General features: G+C 40.7%; 1 long non-coding RNA gene across 1 annotated transcript; it reads left to right on the top strand.

Moving 5' to 3' along the window:
- Positions 1–15,422: 15,422 nt before the first annotated feature.
- On the top strand, positions 15,423–18,795 carry LOC106891038. Its single transcript, XR_001412621.1, has 2 exons — positions 15,423–16,876; positions 17,923–18,795. It is a non-coding gene; the product is annotated as an uncharacterized LOC106891038 (long non-coding RNA).
- The last annotated feature ends 379 nt before the right edge of the window (positions 18,796–19,174 follow it).

Raw genomic sequence — 19,174 nt, 5'->3', positions numbered from 1 at the left:
GCACCGCGATGCCGGCGGGGCGGGACGCGACGGGGCGGGAGGCGGGGCGGGGCCGGGCCGCTCCGCGGGGTATATAAACACGCATTTCTATACGTGTGTGTATATAGACATACATATCTGCCTGGAAGAAAGAGACCTGGGGGTTCTAGTTGACAAACGGCTGAATATGAGCCGGCAGTGTGCCCAGGTGGCCAAGAAAGCCAATGGCATTTTGGCTTGTATTAGAAATAGCGTGACCAGCAGAAGTAGGGAGGTGATTGTGCCCCTGTACTCGGCACTGGTGAGGCCACACCTCGAGTGTTGTGTCCAGTTCTGGGCACCTCAATACAAGAGAGATATGGAGGTGCTGGAGCGAGTGCAGAGGAGGGCAACGAAGCTGGTGAGGGGGCTGGAAAACAAATGGTATGAGGAGCGGCTGAGGGAGCTGGGACTGTTCAGTATGAGGAAGAGGAGGCTGAGGGGAGACCTCATCACTCTCTACAACTACTTGAAAGGACACTGTAGAGAGGTTGGTGCTGGTCTCTTCTCACAGGTAATTAGTGACAGAACGAGAGGGAATGGCTTCAAGCTCCAACAGGGTAGGTTTAGATTGAACATTAGGAAAGAATTTTTCACCAAAAGAGTGATAGGGCATTGGAACAGGTTGCCCAGGGAGGTGGTGGAGTCACCATCCCTGGCTGTGTTTAAGGGCCGTTTAGATGCAGTGCTAAGGGACATGGTGTAGGGGAGGACTTTGTAGAGTAGGGTAGATGGTTGGACTCGATGATCCCAAGGGTCTCTTCCAACCTAGACGATTCTATGATCATATATATATATATATATATATGTGTATCTGTGCCTGTAGAGGGGGGTCTGTCTCGGCAGGGTGCCCGCTGTCCTTGCCGTCCGTAAAGCGCTTCTACGTTGTGGCATCAAATAACCCGGTTTGTTCAGCACAGCCCTGTGAGGCTGCAGGGTCCTTGTGGGAGTAATGGCTCATATAGGGCCGGGGATGGCTGGAATGGAAGTAAAGAGAGATTTTCCCGAGCTATCCTATGAACCGAATGGAATTGCTTACCCGTGTGTGGTAGTGCTGGTTTTAAACTCACAGTGATGGTTTTTAGAACCTGACCAGAATGGGAATATTTCCCATGGATTTCAGAGGGCATATGCTTATGCCTTTTTTGTTCTCTCTAAAGTTGAAGCACAGTTTTGTTCCTAATAAAATAAGAATTTTAAGTAATAAGGAGAAAGGTTATGTAGAGCCAGATGTTCAAAGGTACTGATTATCACCAACTTACAGTTCAGAGTACAATTTTCTTCATGCTTATGTTGGCACCAGATCCATTAAAATGATTTTCTATTTTCTCAGGTGCCATGCCTGGCCATATCAACTGCGGGACAGTACAACAAGCCAATTAGCACAATGACAAAAGACTTTAGCAAACAAATAAAGCCACACTTTTCCTTGAGCAGACACGTAAGTGACAGTGCAGCTGTGAATGACAGTACTGTGCTGAACTGAGCTAGGAGAGTTTTCTTTGAAATCAAACAGCTGATTTACTAATGTTATTTTTTTAATTATGCACATTATAAATTTCTAATAAAAAATTACATTCATTAAACCTGTCATGAATTGAGGAACAGTATCTTGGTTAGGCTGAGAAAAATCACAGCTGCCTCAAAAGCCCAGCCCTGCAAGGTTTGTACACTGGTATGGGCCTGTTCCTTGGAAACAGTGAGCTTCTGCTATTTCAAGTCTGTTTTACACCTGTGGTATCCAAGAGGAGATCAGTTTCAAGGGTGGGTCTGTGGAAGTCAAGGAGATTTGTCCCTAATATGGACCAGGGCTTCGTTATCTGGCTCTTTTCATTGTAAGGTAATTTGGTGGGTGGGTGTGTATAAAGAAATAATGTTCACTCAAAGGTTTAGTCCACGTCATTTCTGATCTGATTCTGCTTTCTGGCAGCAGAGGATGCTGTAAAGCTGCTGAAGCTCTCTAAGAAGGGAAGGAGACCTCTGAGCTGGACTCTTCTGCCATCAGCTGGAGGACAGGATCCCTGGTGAACCAGGAGACCTGAGCCACTGGAGACAGGACTGAGGGAAGGAGTGTGTCATTATTTGCAAGAGAGATCTGTGGCTGAGAGAGAAGGACACTACCATCTCAGGGCTATGGTAAGTCTGCTTAATTTGGCTGCACTAAGCAGCTTTTTCCACAGTTCTTTATCCAGGGCTGGCTGTGATAGCTCAGTTTCTTCTTGAATTGTGTCCACTGGACTTACCCAAACATTTTCATGGTAGCCAGTGTGCATTGTGCACTTCCACACTACTTACTGTAGTAAAGAAAGCTCTGTTCTCTTAGGGCTTTCCTAGATACCACTATAATGGAAAAAAAGAAATGCTGAGCCCAAAAGATACTTAAAATGCATTCATGTTGATGAGCATTTAATGGGATTTTTTTCTGTATTAGGTTGAGTGCAAACTTTGATTGATAACATCTGGTAATTTAGCTGGATGAGACCTCTGGAGGTCTCTAGTCCAACTCTAGGGGCTCACAGTTTCCAGGCTGGATGTGGTTGCACAGGGCCTTCCTTGTCTGGCTGCATTTGGAAAAACTATAGGGGGGGTGGTTTGTCATCGTGCCTCGGCTTCTGCTCCAGCACGGCACCACGCCCACTGGGAAGAATTTTTTCTTCTATCTAGTGAGACTTTTCTTTGCTGCAACCACATTGTCAGGTCAGCGTCTTGCTCTTGCTGCTGAATCTTAGAAACACAACTTCTTTACAGACTGGGATTTCTTGGGCTGGATGCCGGAATGTGGTTAGGCTGCACTCTCTGGTGGAGGTGAGGGGGAGTGGCAGAGTGTAAAATTGGTACTCCTGCTGTTTCTGTCCTAAATCCTCTCGTGTTAACTCCTTCTGTGGGCCATTTAAGGTTGAAATGTCAGCCAAATGCCATATACTTTCCCTTTGCAACAGTCGGGAAGGTGCAGTTAGAAGACAAGGCATCAAATGAGGCACCTTGCATGGGAGATATATTTTTTTTGGTAGCCCTGTTTATGTGTGTACAACCAAATTGTGCTGTCCGGTAAAAATAGCATTGTAGAGAGTAGCTCAAGCTTTCTTTTAATATATTTAACTGGTGTGCTTCACCACATCATTTCAGCTTACTTCTTTCTGCAGAGCTGAGAATAGCAGCACGAACTGATGTGCGTGAGACGCTCAACAACTCAACAGTGATAAGAGGCAAGAAAATGACAGCTTACATTTTGATCATCATTTTCAGTGCTTAGTGTTGGTATGTAGGGTGGGGGCTTTCAGCTTGCGTGGGTGCTGTTGAATTTCTGTGCTCTTCTGTTTCTTTGGAAATACAAAAGGAAGAGGAAAAAGGCACTCGGAGCTTACATCAAAGGTGAAAACAAAGCTTGGAATTGGTTCTTGCAGAACAACAAGAACTAAACCTGGGGAAATGTATCTTACGCTTTTTCAGTTGGCTAGATGAAATTCCAAGGTCTTGACTTCCCTTTGAAATGTCTATGTCAGTTTTTAAAATCTGACCACAAATTTGCACGGTGAGATGAGTTTGAATATTGTATCACTTAGTGAGTCATCCATTTTCATACATGTATGTGTGGTGAGTGTCTTTGTGGTGAGTTTTATTTGCAATGAGAGTGCAGCCGTTTAGAGTTGATAAAGCCATTTAGAAGTTAGCCAAAGCCTCTACCAATGCAAACCAGTGTGGTTCTAGAGAAGGTTGTAAAGCTACAGTGGTTTCAAGAAGATTTGAAGAACTAGACTCTTATCTACCTTTTTATGTAAGGTGACCTCCAGTGAAAAAAAGAATACTGCTAATCTTTTTCTTTCATTGTTGCTTTTTTAACCTCTGTTTTTAAAAGAGCTCCGAAGCTTCTCTGCTGCATTTATTTAGGTGCTGTCTACCTTGTTTTTCTTCTCTATGAGAATTTATGCACAAATGGAGTATTAACAAAAAAACAAGAGAGATTTCACGTTCTAAGGAAGTGAAGGATGGTCAGGTCTGATTCAGACTGAGACAGACACAATGCTTTCACTGAGGCTGTTTGATACTTTTGTTTTGAGCACTGCATTAATGCTGGTTCTTATCAGAAAATTGGAAGAAATTCATTGAGAACAGAAAAATTCCTCATCAAGTTGGCACTTCTATAAATTCTAAAGTTAAAAGCCAATCTCATCCAGTTCACTCTATCACACAAAGCCTTAAATGTGACTTCAAAGTGATGCTGAGGGCTTGCAAGGTTGAACAAGTGCTCTTGTCTAACAAAGGCTCAAAGGTTTTATGTGACGATATAAGTTGAATTAAGTTAGTATTTCAGTATGTGTCAGAGAGAGAAATAAAGGCTTGAGGGACTGAGCTGAAATGGTAGGCCATATGAATTTTGTAAGAGAAAGATGAAAACTTTTCCAACTATGTCTGTCATCTCAGTAATTTGTCTGAAAGGCAGGTTCATAGGAAACCCCCATTTTTTTCTTTACTTTTTTTTTTTAATGTGGGATTGATTCTCTTGGGTGTATGACAGGGGGAAAGGGTAACTACAGAACAAGAAGCTGCTGTGCTGAAATTGCTTCAGGCTACCTCCTGGAAGGTAAGCAAAGTTGTGAAAAGCTTTAGGAAAGCCTTTATTCCTCTAACGCTGGGTCACCTTAGGTCACTTGGTCACAAAGTTAATAAAAGAGAAGAGAAAATGTGAAATGTAGCATTGCCCAAAGAGCGTGAATCCCCTGGGGAGGTTTGCACTAAACAATCAGGCCCCAAAATGTGCTGCATGCAACTTCCTCTGGAAATGTGCTACCAGGTCAGGTGCTACAGTCTCCCCTGTGGTGAGTGGTCTGTTGGTTGTTTTCCTGCTTCCTCCGCACCCTTCCTTCAGCTCTGCCTTCAGATTTGCTATTACATAACACCACCTTCATGAAACATCAGGAATTTTCCAAAACCATAGCTATTGCATGTGTGGCTTCATCAAGGCTGGAAAGCCAAAGCATGACCTCTCTCCCAGGCTTCCAAGAAAAGGGAAAGAATGAGCAGAATTGATCTGTTGAAGTGGATTCCCTACTTCTTTTCTTGTTCTGAAATTCTAGGTCAAGCACACTGCTCCCCTGCCCTAGTGCCATAATTATTTTTTTTTCGTGCAGCCACTGTAGCTGTTTATACAGACTAAATGTAATGTTTGCTGTTATGAAAGTCCATCCAGAAGCCAAAATACACACCCTTCCGTCTTCCCTGGAATAATCGGTACGTTGTTTATGGTTAAGCTAAAGGACTAGCTGAGTTAGCTCACAAGCCTTAACAGACTTGTGTCTGCAGCTATTTCTGAGTAACAGACATACACTGTGATGGAGGGGTTGAAACTGCTCTGCTGTCTGTGCGGCTCTACAGATCTCCAGAGTTTTACAGTCTTTGAAATGCTCCTGCATAACTATAGTACTGAACTTCAAACTTCAAACTTCAAATCTAAAATCATGAGCTTATGCTCCCTTAAGTTCAGTAATGCCTATCAAGAAGCCTTGATTCTAAGGGTGTCAGAAAGCACTACACATTTTATCATTGTGTAAAATAAGAAATTTCCCAGTCTCACAAGAGGGAGAGATACTAAAGTTTTTCTCTGTGGCTGTGGCAACAGCAGCAACTTGGTTTAAAAATACTGCAGTGCTGTCTTAGTATCCTGTGTGTCCGTAACCCTCCCTGGTGTAAGGCATGGTGGCAGAGTGAAAGCTGTGTCTTTAGGTTCTGGTTCATCTTTAATCAGCTGAACTAAATCATATGCACACCAGTAACTTTGTAATTGTTCATATTTCATTTTTGTACAGTTTGCTGCAGTTTTCAAGGTTTTTAAATCAGAGAATCGCACAGTCTGCACTTGCTGATCAGACTTATGTAAGGCACACATAAGTGAGCATCGTATAGTACTCAGCAGGGTTTTTTAATGGTTGCAGTTATTAGAATAGAAATCTTAGGGAAGTAGCAGCTGTATCTTTTCCACCACCCAAGACAGCATTAGCAGGAAGGCTAGTGGCAGGGAGGGTTGCGATGCTGATGTGGAGAATCAACAGAGAGCTTTAGGATGGGAAAGTGGTTTCCATGGAAAAAGGTGCTATGCTCACCCTCGCTGACAAGGAAGATGACCAATGTAAGAACCAAGAGACTGTACAGAAGAGGAGTGTTGTGGTCATTTAGGTGCTCACGTTTTGGGACTTATGATGATTCCTGGCTTTTAACGTGGCGCTGCAGGGCTAGTTTACCATCTAGTGGAACCATAGACTTAATGCACCATCTTAATCTTACCCTTGCACCGTGCTGCAGGGGTAAGGTCAGGCAGGACTTCTATGGAAAAGAAGGTAAAGGAGCTTGTCTAGAACCCAGCTTCTCTTATCTTCTTTGATGGCTCCCCATTCTTGAATATCTGAAGAGACAGTGAAGAGTTGTTCTATCCATGCTATCAGGCTTCCCAAAGGTGTCTCTATGCCAGGGTGGAGAATCCTAGCCCACTAGCTCCTTGTATGGTGACCACTGTCACCACATGCAAAGTGTGTGACTGGAACACATTATTTAGCTATGAAATGCACGTGTTCCTTAAGTGAAACACTGCAGATCTTCATCAACAGGTTAGTGGATTTCTAAATTAACCGTTTTGACCAATATTTTTCTTCTCTCAAAACTCTGAGAAACAATGTTTTGTTACTGCCTGTTCTTGTGTCTGGTTTGAAAAGAAGCACCTTAAAAGACCAGTCGATTAATGTCTTGGCAGCACTCTGATTTTAGTTTTGTCTAAGAGAAATCACCATCTGTTGAATCACAGCTTTCACTTCCTTTGTTGCCCAAGTTTCTTAATCTTTCATCTCCCATTGGTGTACCTCTGTGTATGGGGTGATGTCACCAAGGCAGAGATAATCACACTGGGGACCACAGAGGGGACTGAGATTGAGCGAAGTGGAAGAGCCCCCGTACAGGTGAATATAGGTGGTGTATTTTGAGGGAGAGAGGACAGCAAGGGCAGAGAGCAGAAGTGTATGGGGCCAGTTTGTGACAGTCGGTTTGGAAACACTAATACTTTTTAAAAGTGAGTTTTCCCAAATGGGCTGAACTGCTCCAGGGAAGCTCTGTTGGGTGCAGTGTGGCTTGCAAAGACTAAAATGGATTTGAGGAGTAGCCCAGCATATTGAAAGCTGCAGAATCAATTTCTTACTGATACTAGTGTCTACCAAGAACTTCTTTTGTGTGACTCCTTACCACAGACCTCAAAAATGCTGATAAGGTGGAGGATGTTCTAGGGCAGCTGCACCACCTCAGCATCAGACTTCCTTTTTTGTCTGCCTATGTAACTCATCCTTCTTGCCAGAGCATGCCTTGTCATGAGTTCTGTGGGATTTCATTGTCTTTTCAGCTTTTAAATGAAACCGAGTGTCCCAAACAATACTGGATCTCAGCACTTGCGTTATCTTCCCCTTCTGGGTACTTCTTCAATTTCATTCTTTTTTGGTGTAATAAAACCCAGAGCCTTGTCCTGGTGCTTTCCTTCCCCCATTCTTCAAAACTGTCTTCAAAGTCCCAGGCTAGACTATCACATGCTCATCACTGGTTTTCCCCAAGGCCCCTGTTTCTTGTGGAAACACAAGTCCTTAGGGTTGTTCTGAGTCTACTTTTCACAAGAGAGAGCTGTTTTCTACCCTTACTTATGGAAAACTCCTGCAAATTTTCCTCTCTCACAAGTTTCAAACTTTTCCTGTCTTCTGGACTTCCTCATTATCCATTAATGTGAGATACTGGCCAGTCGCAGCAGCACTATGCCTGCTGTCTGGAGAAACAGAATGTCTCCCTCTAAATTTCTTCGTAAGATGTCTTGGAGAAGTTACCTTGTTTTCAGCTATGAAAGGAGGATGTCAGAGGATGGCTTTCATTTTTAAAACAAGGGGCTGTGTGAAAACCATGGGACAGAACCTTACCTACCTTTGTAGGCTGTCTCTTAGGTTATAAAATTGCACAGTATCAAAATGCATTTAAAAACTGGGCTTTAATCCATCATTAATGTTTTTACAGTCTCTATCGTAAACAGATAAGGGTCTGCATCTGTTAACTGGGGAAAATGGAGGATACAGATATGATGCACTAGCTGAATAGTTGTTCCGTTGCCTCACCCTGGTATCAGTGTGACCCTCCTCTATCATTGTGATCCATTTCTTTCCCAGTTTACATTTAGCTATAAGAATTGTCTGTGGAATTGTGGAAGATACTACTCTAAAAATGTATCAACTCATTCCTGTTACATTTTCAGGGCAGTTTTGTCACAGGAATATAGCAATATATAGTGGATGACTCCGGGGGCTTCATGAAAGCATGAGCATTTTAAAGAACACACACTTTTTTTGAAGAATAATCTTACAATATAGGAAATAGGAAAGGTTCTTAAGTTCTTATAATTTTTAAACTGACTGATTTCTTGCTAATTTCAAGTCAATGTTTTGGATGTGCTATCTGTAGCTCAGTTATTTAAATTGGACTTTCATAAAAGACGAATTACTTGAACTGTTCAACAGTTTTATATGTTTTTATATGTTTTAAGTTTTGCTGTACACTTTCTTGTATAATTTTTTGTCAAGTTTACCATAAACTCAGATAGCAAGTTACAGTTTGATAGATTTGATTGGTTTTTTCAACACTGAGCTCTTTGGATCCTTAAAAATGTCTGAGCTAGCATGTTTTCCAGACCTTCCTGGAAGTACTGGGAGGTGATCTCTAACAGCTGTCATTCATTAGCTTGAGCAGTTTCTTAGTTTAAAGTACAAAACCCTGGGCTTATTCTGCAAGGGAGACCTACTAGATTTCTGAGGGCTTTGATTATTATTTAGTGAGTTCGGAAACTGTTTAGATGTTTTTCTGGAAGTTTTCCCTGTAATTTCTGGATATAGTGACAGCAAGAGATAAAACTTATGTTCTTTGTTCTGTCTCTATATCTCCTTCTGTACTTCTGATTTCAGCTCGCGCCCCACCAGAGGGTGGTGGGACAGATAGTGGTTCTACTGCTGATGAGCTGATATTCAACATATGGTCAACATATGGTGAGGGGTTACAGAGGGGATTATTCTATCACAGGACAAGAAGTCAGCGTGCTTATTGAGGGCAAGTTCTTTTTACATGGCACGGTAGAAATAAACTGTAAGAGTGATGGGTGTTATGGACACAGGAGTATAAATGGGCTCAAAAAAGGAACTGAAGAAACTCATAGAAAGGTTTTCAAATACACAGATGCAAAACCAGCTGCTGGCTTATGCTGTCCCTGAACAGCGAATTACCAAATCTCACCAGGGTATATAAGAGGAAGTAAATTTTGCCCTGTTTTTTGTACTCTTTCCCAAAATACTTGTTATTGGCCACTGTCTGAGGAAGAATCCTGGCTTTTTATAGATTTGGTCTGATTCACTGTGGCTGTCCTTGTGCTACTGACCCCCTACATCTGCGAGACAGGAGCAGGATTCATGGCTGAGTACACATTTTCTAGTGTGCGGAAAAAAAAAGTAAAAGTCCACACCACAGCCTGTTCTCACTTTGTTAATATGCAAGATTAATTAGCATAAACACACCCACTTGATCTGAACACATTCCCTAGCTTAAGAGGAGGAGTGCATTAGATCCTGGGATGGTTTAAGAAGAAAAAGTAAAACAGCATCGTTACTCTAAGTTCTACTATGGTCTTATTTGGTTAGCTCTCAAATATTCAGGAACAGCAAGAAAAATGCAGGCTTCCAGTGTAGTCCAATGCCAAGAATGAAATCCACAGTTTGTCCTTAATCCCATGAGGATCATCTCAAATGTTTCCAGTGCTTTTGGCAGAAATATTAAATTACAAAATCTAGGATACTTGCCAGAAACAGAAAAAAGAAGGTTCACAGTAAAAGCCATGCCCCTACTCTATGCTTCTGCAGGCGCAAAATGGCATGTCTATATGGATGATTACTTTGAAAAAAGAAATTAAAAGGGCAATTTCTCATAAGTGTCTTACGACAATCCATTCCAATTAGTTCCTAGTACTAAAATAGGCACTGTTCAGTGCCTGATGACAATTCAAGGAATTAAGTGAAGGTGACTAGCTGGTCAGTATATTGGGCTTTTCTTTTATGGAGCTGAAAGCACTTATTTGTCTCATTTCCAACTCAGGCTGGGACCTGAGTTCCAGAGTTTGACTTCTGTTTTGTCTGTGTGTCAGAAGGACACACAGAACACAGTGGGGTTGCTTCAGATTCACTCTGATAAAACCAAGGCCAGAGTTCAAAGATGGTCATTTTTGTTGAATTTACCATAAGAAGGGACTTACACCTTTGTAAAATAAATCATTGATTATACAAAGAGTTCCAAGGAGAGAGTGTTGGAGAACTGTAAGGTCTTACATGCATGTTAAGCCTTCTTTGAGAATTACATGCAACTCAATACTTGCTTTATTTATCAAGGTGAAAGTCACATTTTTCTTTAGAGAGTGAATCTTTAGCCATTTCTAATGAAATTTTTATACTAGGGTACTTTAATGGGTATAAGCAATCTACTAGAGAAAGGGACAATTATAAACTCTTTATTTATTTAGTCGATATTGGAAAATTTTTGTCTTTTATCAGACATGTTGACTTTGACACGTTTTCCTTCTTTCTCTCTTTTCCTGCTCCCTGTCCTACATGACTGCTTTTCCAGCGTTTGCAGAGGAGAATCTGACATTCTAGGCAATATTCTGGTTGCTTCTGCAAGAGATAGAAACACCAGTGATTCATTTAGTAATACACTTGAATTTTGTCTCTCCATTTGTATTCTCTTCCTCATGCTTTATTGAAGAACTGACCTTAAGATCAGCTAGAGATTTAGTTTAGAAATTCGAGCTGTGCCTTACCCAAAATACACATCTTGCAGAATACCAAGGGTACATAGATGTCCCTTTATTTGCTATTGTTTTAAAATAAGAGGAGTCTAAGCTTCAGTCTCTGGAATTTTCAGTGCCTACCCAGTTTGGGGCCATTGATGCTATGATGATGCAAACAAAACATCATGTAGTTACATAGAGTTGGTAACAGTATTTTATTGCGATGCTGTTTAGCACCAATGCCAAAAAGTCTTCATGGATGGTGCTGTACTTTGCTGTTGCCTCCCACTCAACAAGTGTCCTACCTCAGGCACAAACATCACAGAATCAGTGTCGTATTTTCTGTCAAGGATGAGGTGTCTGAAAAACACTTTTCTCCTCCATATCAGACAGTTGTGTTTTTCTGTAGTGGCAGGAAAGGGTGGAGAGGAGGAAGTGTTGAGCTCAGAGCTGCTTTTGTGCTTACCTCTCTTTCCTTTTCTTGGTCTGGGGTATATTTATATCTGCCAGCTGGGACTCACCTATGGCTGCATGTCTTACCTTGCAAAGCAAATTGACTTTTTAGGATGCTTAAAAGACCCATATATGCTGATGCATTTGCACCAGATATATCTGAAGCCACATCCTGTTACATAAGCAATTGTAGCCACAAATAGAAAAAAGGGTACATTTTCCACTTGTTATTCAAGTTTTGATAAATTTAAATGTGAGACAACATCTAGCTTGTTATCTTGATTCTTTTTGCAGCTCTCTTCAGATGAAAGCATTTGAAAGAAAACTGCAGCTAGATGGAAGGTGACAGACAGATCAAATACATGGAGGAACAATGCACATTCTGCCTCTCTCTTGTGAAAAAGGTAGATATAGGTTCTGGAAAGCTTTGGAGGCCCAAGGCTTGTTAAACACATTTTCAGAGGATGCTGAAAACGTATTCAGGGAAAAGTCTCTGGCAACATTAAAGTTGCTTAAAAAAAATAACAACACTTCTTCCTAAATACAAGCTCCTCTTCCTTTTAGTTATAAATCACTAGTTACTTTCATCAAAGCAAACATCAAAAGATAAATTTTTCTTGTTAACCACATACCTAATAACATATGTTTTTTTTCTGTTGAAGGTCAACTTGACCTTTTGTTAAAACAATACCATAGAGTAGCTAGTTAGAGTGTTAAGGAGAAGCAGCAAATTGGTAGCATTGCCAGCAAGAAAAAAATGGAGGCCTCCTGCTTGTTAGTATCAAAAATGTATGTGACTGCATGATGGCCTAGTCAGCTAACTCCATACAGCTGTTATTTTGCTTTGTGACCTCCATTTTCGAAACCTTGAATGCTTAACTTAAAGTGTATGAAAGCAAATTATATGCATTCACTGGCAAAGCCTATCTTTCAAAGACTCTGGCAAAGCATTTAGACCCTCATGTAAACTCCAGTTAAAATGCATAAATAGTTGAGTACATGGGATATCTGAGCCTAAAGGAGACCCACTAAACATATTGCATAATTAGCTTCACTGAAATCAGAAGCCAAATACCCAGCATTTAAACAAGAAATGCTGGCCTTTTTTTCTGTGTACTATATACAAGATAAAACATGAAATGTAATTAAGCCTTGGAACACAATCTTAGATAGGTTTGGAGTCCTAAATGAAGGAAAGAAAAAGGACACCAATTCAATAATAGAATTCAAAGTAGGTTCCAGACTCAGCATGGGAGGATCCAGGGAGACTGGAGCCCAAACCTCTTTTTGCAAATAAGGGGCGAGACTTACTGAAGGAAAAAAGGGATAACATAGCTGGCTTGCTTGTGTTAAACTTGTCTTTCAGCTGAACAGAAATTCTAGTTGACTTCAGTGGAGTTTTGCCAAAACAGAACTGTATTAGGCACTGAATAGGATTTCAGGACTTCAGGTTCATTGATGTACTTTATAGACCCCTGGGAAATTGTAGTAAATACCTACCTTCCCCTTAGGAAGTGACTCTAATGATACTCTCTGCTTCTTACATTAAGTTGTGCAGGTTTGGTAAGAAGCCTTTCCCCACAACTTTTAGCATATTGTTGCATTGATTGGTGCTGGCATGAAATTAAATAGCAGCAGTTTGGGACTCACACTACTTTGGTAGAAAATCCTTGTAGTATTTTCTGTGTTGTTCATGTTTACTGGGTTTATTATAGCAGCCTGGATAGTAGACAGGGTGCTTTAGCTGAGAAGAAACCAGTCATTCGTATTTTTTTATTAGCATTCTTGAGTCATACTGGTCAAATTATACCAACTGTAAAACATTGAGCTATGACTAATGAGCCCTTTGGAGAACAGAGGTGAGTCCTGCTTCACATTTCATTCTGATGTGCAGAAGGACAACTACCATTTGCTAATGCTGTGAGCTTCGATAACTGGGACATTTGCTGTGTGCTGCACCCTATTAAAACAGCTTAATTTCCTGTTGGCAGATCATATGTCTTCAGAAAAACATTGCCGACCAGAAACGTTGGCCACAGAGTCTTAGGTAGAATTTGTTCACTTCTTGAGCCTCGTCTTGAAGGCTGCTGAGGACCTGCAGCCCTGGTTCTTACTGCTGGGAGCTACTTCCTCTTGGGACTTCTGAAAACTAGCATAATGTGTTTTAAGCCAAGTATCCAAAAATGACTGTATGAGTCATTAAGTAGTAAGCTGTCTGGGGGCCCAGCCAGTCTTCCTGTTCTGCATTTATGCAGTGTATAATATTATAGGGGTCTGCATCTGAGTGTCTTATGAGCTACACAGTACACTAGATATTAATAGTAGTCACAACTAAGGGATATAGTTTGGCTGCATCTGATCTCATCAGAGCCACGTGTCAAATCTTTGCAGAGCTGAATGCAGAAATCCAGAGTCCCTAGACCTCACCCTTCATTGTTTGAGCAGCAGGTCATCCATCACAGTAGTCACTCTGTTCTATAAACAGCAGTTCCCCATGAAGTAAAATAAAAATGATGAGAAGGAAAAAAGATACTCGATGCAGTGCATGATGTTTTGTTTGCTCAAATGGCACTTAGAGCTCTGCAGCAAGTGGAAATGGGGCCTCCCACTGCTGTGTCCTAAGCAAACGTGCTGGAAAGTACAATCTTTTCCACGCAATTATCTTAAAATTATTTTGCATGTTAAGTAACATTTTTACTTGGGCATTGAGATCATCTGCAAAGCATAAGGAAAATTTAGGAGATGCAACATTGCTCAAGCTATCTGTTCGAAGATGAGTCAAAGTCACAAGATTTGTTTAAAGTACATAATAACTTGGGGTTCTTCTCTATGTGCCATCTTGCCCAGGGGTTCAGATTTTTCAGCTTTAGATCTTTAACTAGGCTGATAAAAGACTACTTTTATCAAGGGAGTTGAAGGTCACAAGTAGTCATGTGATTGCATGAGTTAGCCTTCAGAAAGAAACACCAGATACTATGTTCCTTAGCAATATGGACTAGCATTATTGTCCTCTTAAATTGTTTTTCAGTACCAAGGAAGGATGGTATTTCTAGTAATTCTTCCTAAGAATATGAATAGACCCTCTTGTTGCTATACACTCAAGGAATGATAGTGAATCTTCTTTATAGCCATAGGGAGATCACATTTTGCAGCATGTGGGGATAAAGCCCTTCTCAGAGCAGCATGCTTGTGTGTGAATGAATGCTTCCTTAATGGAAGGTCCCCACGTTTCTTTGGGGACCTATATGTGTGTCAAAGCAGGGCTTGCAAAATACCGGCCACGTTTCAGGCACTCTCATGAAACTGGAACAATAAAAGTGAATGTTGCTGAGAACCATAAGGAACTACAGTATGTAACCATCTTCTTTTTAGTCTAATCTTGATGACTCATCCTCTATGAGCAGCAACATTCATGACACTAATGGGGTCTGACTGAATTGATTCTAGAATATCTTTGGTGACCTCATTCCTAAAAGCCTAAAAGCCACGCATTCCTAAATGTCAAAAAACCAAAACCTCTGTCAGCCTCTCCTCTCCACTGGACCTTGCAGAGGGAACTGGCAGTTGGCATACGTGGACCTCACGGCAGGTCTACAACCTGTCATGACAGTTGCTGCATACTTAAAAGCGCTGAATGTCTGAGTTCAAGGTTGGGACTTGGAAGCACGTGAGCCTTAGTTACATAGGGAAGAAGTATCATGGCTGTATCTTTGCTTTATTTTCATTCCCCAGTGTGCTGGTTACACCAAATCAGATGATATTAGATTAATTAGACTAATAGACCTTAACTTGTTTCTCCTTTCTGAAGTAAAATTTGTGTGCCTACATCATCTATCACTTCTTATTCTTGCCCCAAAGGTATAAGATACATTTACACACCGGAAAGTGGCACGCGATGAACTTCTGTTGGCACTCAGCTAAACTAAGAGTGAAGACAGAGAAATTCTGGGTAGAGCTTGAGGTAAATCTCTTCTGCTCAGGTATGGTCTTGTCTATAAACTTTAACTACTGCAGCCAGCCCAGGTTACACTGGCCTGATGGCTCTCTTCAGCTGAGTTAAGACCTGCTTTGGTGTTGGGGTTGAGGTGTGGGGTTTTGGGTTTGGGTTTTTTTTTTGTGAAGGGTATATTAGAGAGTCTAAATTGCTTTAATTCCTTATGGACAAAAGACAAGAAATATTAACTAGGAAAGCAGCTAATGAGATAAGGAAGGCTACAGTTTTATGGATGGTGAGACTTGAAATCAGGGTGACATAACTTTCTTGAGGTCACATCAGAGCCTGCGGCAAAGCAGGGATTAGAATGCAAGATCTGGCCACTTTTCACAGTTTATTTGTATGTTTGTGTTAAGTCAGGAAAACATGGGTGTGAGGGAGAGAGAAAGGAGGCTGTTTTATTCTTGAGCCTGTGCGATTATTTCACAAGCAGTCTATAGCTGTATCTGCAAGTTTTCAGACACGTAGGGCTCAGCTCTCCCTTTCAGTAAGCAGAATTCTGGTCCAAGCCCAAGGATGTATACGCTCCTAGACATATCCTAGTCTTGGACCGTTCATTGATACATAATACTAGATCACATACGCAGTCTGAAGTGACATAGGGACCTTACTGATTGCTTGAGCCCATGTGGCATAATCTGTCCCCTGCAATGGGAAGAGCAAACAACAGGTAGCCATATTCTAACGCCAGCAGAAAACAGCCTGTATCCCCGGTAAATTTTTCGCAACTGAGAAGTGAGTTGCTTAGGTGTGCAAGCTGGACTGAGGGTTCTGGCCCTAGTAATCATTTGGGTGATGTGTTTATTATTTTTCTAGCCATTTAGGGAGCAAGTATTATTACCTGAGAAATTCTGGAGTATCTTGCCGTTTTCTTCTCTTAATTCAGTCCTATTCTTCTAATACATCTTCACTTCATGCACGTTTTCCTGCACTTTATCATCTACTTCCTTTCCTGTATCTCTTTCTGTCACTATCTTTTTCCTCCAGCTCACCCCAGTTCATTCTGTTCTCTCCTACCAGATCACTTTTCTCACGAACATACAATAACCCTAATATGTTGGTATGCACTGAAAATATATAATCATAGCATAATGTATAGATGAAAGAATATGGTATGGTAGAGAAACTGTGTAGAACCGTACATTTATTTTTGTTGCATGTGTTTATTATAATACTGTGAGCCCCAAGAAGAAAACTACTTTAACCCAGGCATGTTGAATGTTAAATGTTTTCACCAGCAGTCTGGCTGACATAAAGCAGCAAGTACATAACCCCAATTAATGAAATAGCACAAAAGCAGGCTTTCCAAAGCAATGTTAGGCTTTAAGTATAAGAGTTTTTATGCCTTCTATCTTTGTTCATTCCACTTTATCATGGTCTTTTCTAGATGATCACCACATGCACTCTAACTAGAAAAGTCTTCTGAGTAGATGAAGAGAATTGTTTTATCTGCATTTTCCAGGAAAAAATCCTATGTCTGAGTCCCTCTTAACTAATGTAGAATTGAAAAACTGAGAGGAAGCTGATCAAGACAGTAGCATCGGTTTGACTCAATCAATTTGCTTTAATCAGTGCAGGTACTTTTTGTGAGCTCTTTCTTAAGTCATAAACAGCTGAAGCTGATTCAGTCTATTACCTGTTGTTAATTCAATTCCAGATTGTCAGTCTATATAGGTAGCTACTTTAGCTAATCACTTGACTAAGAGTCAAGACAGTGAGTAGACCCACATCTTGGCTATCTGTCCTCTTCCATTGAGTGTGAGGATCGCTGTTGAGATTCTGAAGGCGAAGAAATGAGCATCTGTCATAAAGAATTCATCCTTTCCCATTCAGGCCACAAGAAAAGTTATATAGATCAAAATAAAATAATGGCAGAGAAAACAATAGTGGATTGGAACAATTGTGCAAAATCTCCTTCTCAGCCATTGGCTTTGGGAACAGTTTGCTGCCTAAAGGTAGGGTTTGTGTTTTTGTGGGAGCAATGCTGTGTTTGGTACTACTTATGTACTTCTGGTACTTTCTTACTTCTTACTCTTACTTCTTCAACTGCTACCGTTAGAGGAGGTGTGTTTGGGCCACTGATTGAGTAGACTCAATGTCTACAGTAAAATGTCTAATGTTATCATGAAATATTTAATAATGGCAAAGTATCTTTGTGAATATCATGTGGACAAAATGACTTACAGGTATACTCATGTGTCATTGAGCAGAAATGTTCTGAGTGGTGTTACAGAGTAACACTTGTGGCTGGAAGGGACCTTGTGGAAATTTCCTGTAACTGCTAACCTTAATGAAGCTTTGTAAGCAACAATGAGGAATATAACAGCATAATAATTAAAAAACAACAACAAACAACTAAAATATAGCTCTAGAGGATTTTCTTATGTGATACTTAACCATATTTCTCAAACTTGTATTTAATAATTATGTTTGAACACTAAAAGCCTTCTTTCTATGCTGCCCTCTATTTGCACATTGACTCAGAAAAGGGCATTTGCCCCCACAGTTTTAAAACAAAGCCTACAAAACAGAGGAAGGAGATACTTACAAAATCAATAGGTAATGTTATCTGTTTAGAAAAACAAGAGCATGATACAGTAATATGCTGCTTTTTTTCTTCCAGCAGGAAGTGTCTACAGGAAGGTGCATCAACCCAAGTTTTCTACTTGCTGACTCACAGAAGTGCCAGTCTGTACAAGGCTTCCTGGTTGCAAATTTTCAAATGCAGTTTCAGTGAAAATCACCTTCCAGGTAGAAGGGAATTAAATGAACTGCCAGTTCTGGAAGCGTTAATTAATTAATAAAAGACTGGAAGAACTCCAAACACTTTTTGGCAATGTGGCCTTGTCTTCCTCACTAAGATGAAGTTGTGGAGGCAGTACTTGCATACTTGTGCATATATGGATCTATCTTATCTCAAGGTGACTATAGTTATGTCTACATTAGTGAGCAGCACAGGAATTGATTTCTGGACCCAAAACAAACAGTGCTAAAGACTCAGTGTCTTATATGCTTATATAGACCCAGTATATATATGTTGTTGTTTTTTTTAAGGTAGCTAATTTGGACAGGCTCTAGTCAGGTCCCATGGACTGACTGCCCTTTAGCAGCTGGAGCACCCAAGGTAAGCTTATTAAGCATATCTTCCAATTTTGTTTTGTCCAAAAGAAATCCAGCCCACGTGCTCTGAGGCCATTCTGCAACATGGACCCAAGTGCTGATTGTGGGAGCTATTGGGACACTCTTTGAAAAGCACCTTTCTGGTTTTAACAGGAATGCTAATGTAGGCACACTCTCTCAACTGCCAGTTACACTGAGGTAAAGTCATAATGCGCTATTGATGCTTTCATTTTATTACAAAGCACATTCATCACAGGAGCATCGGGTGACATTGCTGTTTATGATTAGTGTCAAGGACTTTGTTGTCATCTATTTTCCCATCGTTCAGCCCAGATAAAATATTCTGTAAAGATGTATTAAAGGCTTTTGCTTTGTACCTTTGTATCTTCTTATTTTATTCCGCTTTGTAACACTCAGTCCACTTGTAATTTCAAGAGGCTTTCAGTGGTTTATGTCAGGCTCATAGGTTCTATGCCATACAACAAAAGCACATTCAAAATTCTTTAGGATATTTTTTTCTGTATCCTCTTTTGTATTTCTCAATTGACTTTCAGAGATTGTTATATGCATAAAAATGTCTGCTAGCATTGCTCCAGACTATGACGACAGGTTGGGTCATTATCAAGGGTTCTTGGAAATCAATGAAGATGTTGGAGCTATTTATGAAAAACTACATAGTCATTTCTAACTACATTGATGACACTACCAGAAGAAAATCGTTAAATTCCACAATTTGTTGACTGAAACTGAAGGAG

Source organism: Calidris pugnax, unplaced genomic scaffold (genome assembly GCF_001431845.1).
Source record: "Calidris pugnax isolate Ruff unplaced genomic scaffold, ASM143184v1 scaffold95, whole genome shotgun sequence".
NCBI classification, from domain to species: domain Eukaryota; kingdom Metazoa; phylum Chordata; class Aves; order Charadriiformes; family Scolopacidae; genus Calidris; species Calidris pugnax.
Note: the sequence above shows the minus strand (reverse complement) of the source record. Positions and strands in the feature narration are given on the sequence as shown.